This window comes from Medicago sativa, chromosome 5 (genome assembly GCF_051527215.1).
Source record: "Medicago sativa cultivar Bolivia chromosome 5, Bolivia_mono, whole genome shotgun sequence".
NCBI lineage: Eukaryota > Viridiplantae > Streptophyta > Magnoliopsida > Fabales > Fabaceae > Medicago > Medicago sativa.
The window spans coordinates 49,989,488-49,995,525 of record NC_140753.1 but is presented as its reverse complement, the minus strand read 5'-3'; the positions used below and the strand labels follow the sequence as shown (position 1 = coordinate 49,995,525).

At 29.5% G+C, this 6,038-nt stretch overlaps 1 non-coding gene across 1 annotated transcript; it reads left to right on the top strand.

Moving 5' to 3' along the window:
* The first annotated feature begins 1,997 nt into the window (after nt 1-1,997).
* TRNAM-CAU (transfer RNA methionine (anticodon CAU)) lies at nt 1,998-2,082 on the top strand. The gene is given in 2 exon segments: nt 1,998-2,035; nt 2,047-2,082. It is a non-coding gene; the product is annotated as a tRNA-Met (tRNA).
* Nucleotides 2,083-6,038: the final 3,956 nt, after the last annotated feature.

Here is a 6,038-nt window from a genome sequence, read left to right as displayed (position 1 = left end):
TCAAGATAGATGTGTTGTGTGGCCCAGATGCAATGGCAATGTGTTTGTGTGGCTCAGATTTAATGGCACGGTGTCATTAATGGCACCAAAGTGCTATCCAAAAAAAGAGTAGCATCGGACTTCTAATTCAGCAAACTAACCACACAACTTTACTACAAACACTTCCTTAAAAAAAAAAAACTTTACTACAAACACTTCCAATTCAACGTACTAACTTCACAACTTTCCTAGAAAAATCTCTTTAAACCAACTTTTCAATTTTAATTAACTTATTTGTTATTTTTATCCCAATAAAATTTAACTGAATATGTTAGTAACTGTGACCAGGATTTCTGTGGAGTTAAACAGAATTTAGAATTTGACCCCATTATCGTTTTGTTAAATTTAAACTGACATCAGGGCACCAAGAAGCTGAACAAGTTTATTGTTTTGACGATGACTTTTTCAAAACTAAAATAGTTTTCTTTTTCCTTCGGTTTTCAATGCTTTTTTTTGAAAGAAAAAAAAAAGTTTATACCGGACGAGCGGAGTATTAGTGAAGAAGGAGTCATCTGTGAACTTTTTGATTAATCCATTAGATAGAAGATTGACATATAGGCCTACAGATATTATGACGTGTGAAGAAGAAAAATATGTGTGTATATTTGACTGAGGTTTTACCACTTGTGGGATTAGGGATAGGGGCTTTTATGGTAGGACAGTTAGCCTTAAAAGTCGCGTCAAGCAATGTACGGTCAAACATGAGAAAATATGTTCCGACAATCAATATGCTTTTATATCATTTGTTTTTGACACTTTTGGCTTTCTAACGATAGATGTTGTTGATATTTTACATAGAAGTAAAAAGGTCATGCATATCATGTCATGTCTCCTATGTCCATGAATGTTGTATTTGCGAGGATTGATTTTGTCATCCAGAAAAACCTAACGGCATAGTTTGTTATCTATGCTTACCTTTATATATAGTATAACTAAAAAAAACATAATGTTATGAAATTGATCCTTAACATTGCAAGATATTATAAAGTATATACAAATAGAGAGAAAGGAATAAAGAGAGAACAAGAGAGTGTAATGTATTGCTTCTCAAGTGTGTATTTTACATGACAATGTAGGTCCTATTTATAGGATACAAAAGTTGTAACTTACAATTACATGAAGAGTCATGAGACTAAATATCAATAGGAATAATTAAAATCATTTAGTCATAGTAGTTAACGGATATATAATGTCTAGGGACAATGGACATCCACATCATATTTTCATTTATTCATAACACATAAAAATATTTATATGTTATGAAAATACATTAAGATATTTTAATTCATGCTAGTAATTATTAAAATGTTTTTTTTTTTGTGGTCGGGATTCGTAAAATGTTTTTTTTAGTGGTCTGGATTCGAACCCCAGACCTTACATATATTATACATTGTCCTTACCAACTGAGCTAAGCTCACGGGGACAATAATTAAAATGTTTAAAGTTAGTAACCTAAAGGATCAAAATGAAATAAAAATTTAAGAGATCAAATTGTCTAACATTTATAATTTTCTTTTAAAACAAAAAAGCAATTATTATATAATTGATTGGCCCGACGGAAGAAAAAAACATCGTATGTTGTTTCAATCCAAATTCTATCACATGCATATAGAGCATAACAAACTAAAAAAATGTGCTGCCTTTGTTCACTGCTCTATGAAGGTGATTAAAATTGAATGAAATAAATAAATAAATAAGTATTTTATATTTTATCCCTAATTTGGTCAATAATCACTGCCCAATAAAATATTTCAAAAAAAAAAAAATCACTCCCCAGTAATTATGAGATATATGGTATTGGATTATCGCCTTGTAATTTAAGGGAGCAAAATGTAATGAGAAAAACTTACAAAGAACAAAGTGAAACCCAAAATGAGAAGGGAATAAGAGAGTATAATTGTCCTTAAAAGAAATATTAGACTTAATATATTAAAGTGAAATGACTAACACATCACGAAGGGGTGGTGGCGCAGTTGGCTAGCGCGTAGGTCTCATAGCTTCTGAGTAATCCTGAGGTCGAGAGTTCGAGTCTCTCTCACCCCATAACCTTTTTTCATTTTTTTTTTTGACTGAGTTACTCTATTTTTCTGAAATTCTTGTGAGCAACTTGAAGAACAATAACTATAGGTTGGTATTTTTCTGAAATTCTTTAATTCCCCAGTGTTTAGTCCAGTTAAATTAACTCTGAAATTTCTATACCCACAGACCATAGAGCAATATTTATCACATCGCTCAACACCTTTTATTAAAAAAAATACATACCTCAATTGAGGTTTACGCATGAAAATGTCAATTAGAAGTTAAAATACGACCAATTGACCAAATTAAATGGCTTATTGAATGATCATTGATATCTATTCTCCATACTGCACATTTGAGAAAGGAGAAAAAATATAATCATATTTTAGAATTTTAATTAACTTTTTTGAGAGGGAATTTTATTCTTTTACAAAATTTGAGCATTGACAAGCTTATAAAATTTGAAAATAAAATTTATCCTATAATTTTTTAAATCTCAAAATTTGATTCGTTTTGGAAAAGAATCAAAATAATTTATGGGAACATGTTATTTTTTAACAGTTGTACAATTTTAGCCCCTCAAATTTAACCATTTAAGTTTATTCCATTTTACATATACTAGTTGCACATGCACGTTTTAACCAATTTTGAACCAAAAAAAAAATGTTGATGTGGTTAATTTCAATTACGTATCATTTTTATGTATTATCCAACATGAAAAATAACATTAAACAAAAAAAGAAAAAGATATATCAATGATTATCTTCAATTATTATCAATTATCTTCGATCGGCATTCGAAGTATTGAAGTTGTAAAACCTTGTAGTTCATTATCATCTTCAATTAAATTTGAGATTTACAACCCTTATTCAAAAAATCAATGATTTACAACTTCAATACTTTAAATTTATTATAATTTTTATCAAATAAAAAGTTAATATTTTCCTTATTAAGACAGACCCTTTTTTATAAATTCAATACTTTCAAACTAAGTCAAACTCATGTAGAAGGTATGCAATGTCAATATAAGACGGACCCTATTTATAAATACTAGCGACTAGACGGCACTGATGTATCCGTCTTTCTATTTTTATTGAAAAAGAACGATAAAATGACTATAAAAAAAAATAACGAAGTGAAAGGTAAAATTGGAAGGAAAAAAAATGTTACATCAAAACACAATTATTTTTGTATAAAGTTAAAATAAGATTTTTCATTGTATACAATGTTGTGGATTTTTTTAAGGAACAATATTGTGGATTTTTTTTAAGGAACAATATTGTGGATTTTTTTTAAGGAACAATATTGTGGATTGTTCCTTCTTATTGGTTTGGAGTGTTGATATTTTTATGGGATTTACTTATTTGTAACTAATTATTTAAATAAAAATGATAAAATAGTTTAAATGAAGAGGTAAAACTGAAAAGAAAAAATTCACCTAAAAAATTGGTGTATCCCTTTATATATTGGTATAGATTAAAAAAATCAAGTTTGATTTGAAGGTGGAGGATGAAGAAAGAGGATTGAATAAAGTTATTTTCTCTATCTTTTTTTTAATGTTATTTTATTTTCTGCGTTGGCGTACAGATGGAGATGACATATCATTAAAATTAGTCACATTATCATTTTTTTTATCAAAATTGGTCAAAATATGCACTGCGGCTAGTATAAGAGAAATAATATTTGTACAACCACTTTTTGACAACTTTTGAAACAACTCTCTCTCTCATACTCACATTGTTTTTATTCTCTCTCTTATTCTTTCTCTCTCCATTGTTTTTGTCCAATCACAAGAGGAGAAAAGTGGTTGTCACCAAAATTTTCTAATATTAGTTGTACATATATCACTCCTCTATGCAGAATGAGGTAAATTTGTAGCGTAAAAAATGTTAATCTTAAACTTAGGAGGATTAAATTTGCATAATTGTAAAGCTAAGGGCTCAAAATCGCACAATTGTAAATCTTAGGGACCAAAGGTGGGATTAAGCATTTTTTATTCACTTATACATGTCAAATTTTGCAACTTTTAGTCAAATTAATTTAAGGCAAATGTTAACATGTGCCCCAAGGGCATATGTTAGGGAACTTAAAATAGAAATAATTATCTTAAAAGTTGTGCATTCAACTTTATTCAACTTTTTAAAGTCAAACTTTTGTTCTTTTCTATGAAGAATTTCTAATTTTGAATTCCTTAACTTATGCCCTAAGGGCACAAGATAACAAGACCCTTAATTTAACTATGACAACCAAAAATGGATTGGTCAAATAATAAATAACTTCGTCCCCTTAGGAAGGTGATCATGATTTCAATCATGTGTTCTTCCATATCGACAGCTTGTGAGACCCAATTACCGTGTTGTATAATTTGAAGATCAACACAATTTGATTAACATCTATCAACAACTCATGAAACCTCAAAATAATACTCCCTCCGTCCCGCAATAGATGATCCATTTGAAAATGTGTAATTTTGACCTAACTTACCTTGACCATATTTTTCTACTAATATACAAAAATAAATAATATCACATAAGATGCCATTAGATTTGTCTCGATGAGTATTTTCAAAATATCAAATTTTCATAATTTTTTCTAACATATTATTCAAGATATTTAAGTTCAAAATTATGCATTGACATGCGTAATAAGGTCAACTGTGTCAAGTATTAAGGGACGGAGGGAGTAACTAGTTGCACAAATCCTAAGACATTTAGTCAAACCATCAGGGTCGGCCCATAGGCCGAGGGTGTGTCGGCCTAGGGCCCATACCTATAGGGGGGCCAAATAAAAATTAGTCAGGCAGGTGTATATAGAAATATTTGGTTTAAAGGGGATGTATATAGCAGTACGCGCAAAGAGGGTCCAAACATTTACCAGACTTTAGCCCATCAGCAGGTTTCATCCTTTTTTTTACAACCCAACAACATTTAATTTTCACACCCCCAACTTAGTGCTTTCATTTTCACCCCCAACATTTCATTAGTCAAAACGCAAAACTTAAAAGTAAAACGTAAATCACAAAAGCAACACGTAAAATACAAAATATCTACTCATTCCTATATGCCAAATTTGTTTTTTATTTTGAGGATGCTTTTTAGTGTGTCAGATTGAAACTAATGTGAATTTGTATTTAGATTTCATAATATAATATAGCAAATGATAAAAGATTTTTATGTTACTGGGTATGAAAGAAGTGTATTTTTATAATATTATGAATTTATATGACAATGAAGCTTTTTGAGAAATTTTAAAGGTAGTAAATTACTTGAATTATCAAATTAGATAATTAAACTTATATAATGCTTGGTATGTCTATTATTGTTTTACTAAGCTTTGTTGGATTTGGTTTGGCCCGTCCAATTTTTGTTTTGTTTTGTTATTCTTTTTTTATTAATAATACATATAACGAGATGCATTTGATACATGATATTTCAGAGTGTCGGTATAGTTGGGATTTCAAAGCATTGTATTATGGTGACCGCTATGATTAATGCATATCTCATTCACCGTTTATAAAAAAATTGATATAATATATAAAGGGAATTACTTTTCCCACCCTATGGCCTTCTCCCGCTCCCTAATAAATTTTCAAAAATGCCCTTGTGCATTCCGGATTCATGTTTACTATTTCGGATTTTATAATCCGGACAATTCTTATGTATAATCATCCATCAGACTCTCTCACATTTCAGCAGTTTTGAGTTTTGCTTTTAAAAACAACAAAAAAAAACTAAGTAAAAAAATGCTAAAAACCTATCAAATAAAATCATAAAAATATAAAAATAGCACCAAAAAATTCTAAAAATCAAATAAAACTAATGCAAATTTTTTCGGATTTTTCTGAGAATATGAAAAATTAAAAAAAATTAAAAATGGGTCTAAACGATGAAATTTTGGATTTTGAGGGGCGGAGTCCCATAAGAAGTCCCTTCTAAGGGAGTCATGGTTCTTGAATTTTTCTGATTTTCTGGGGAAGTTTC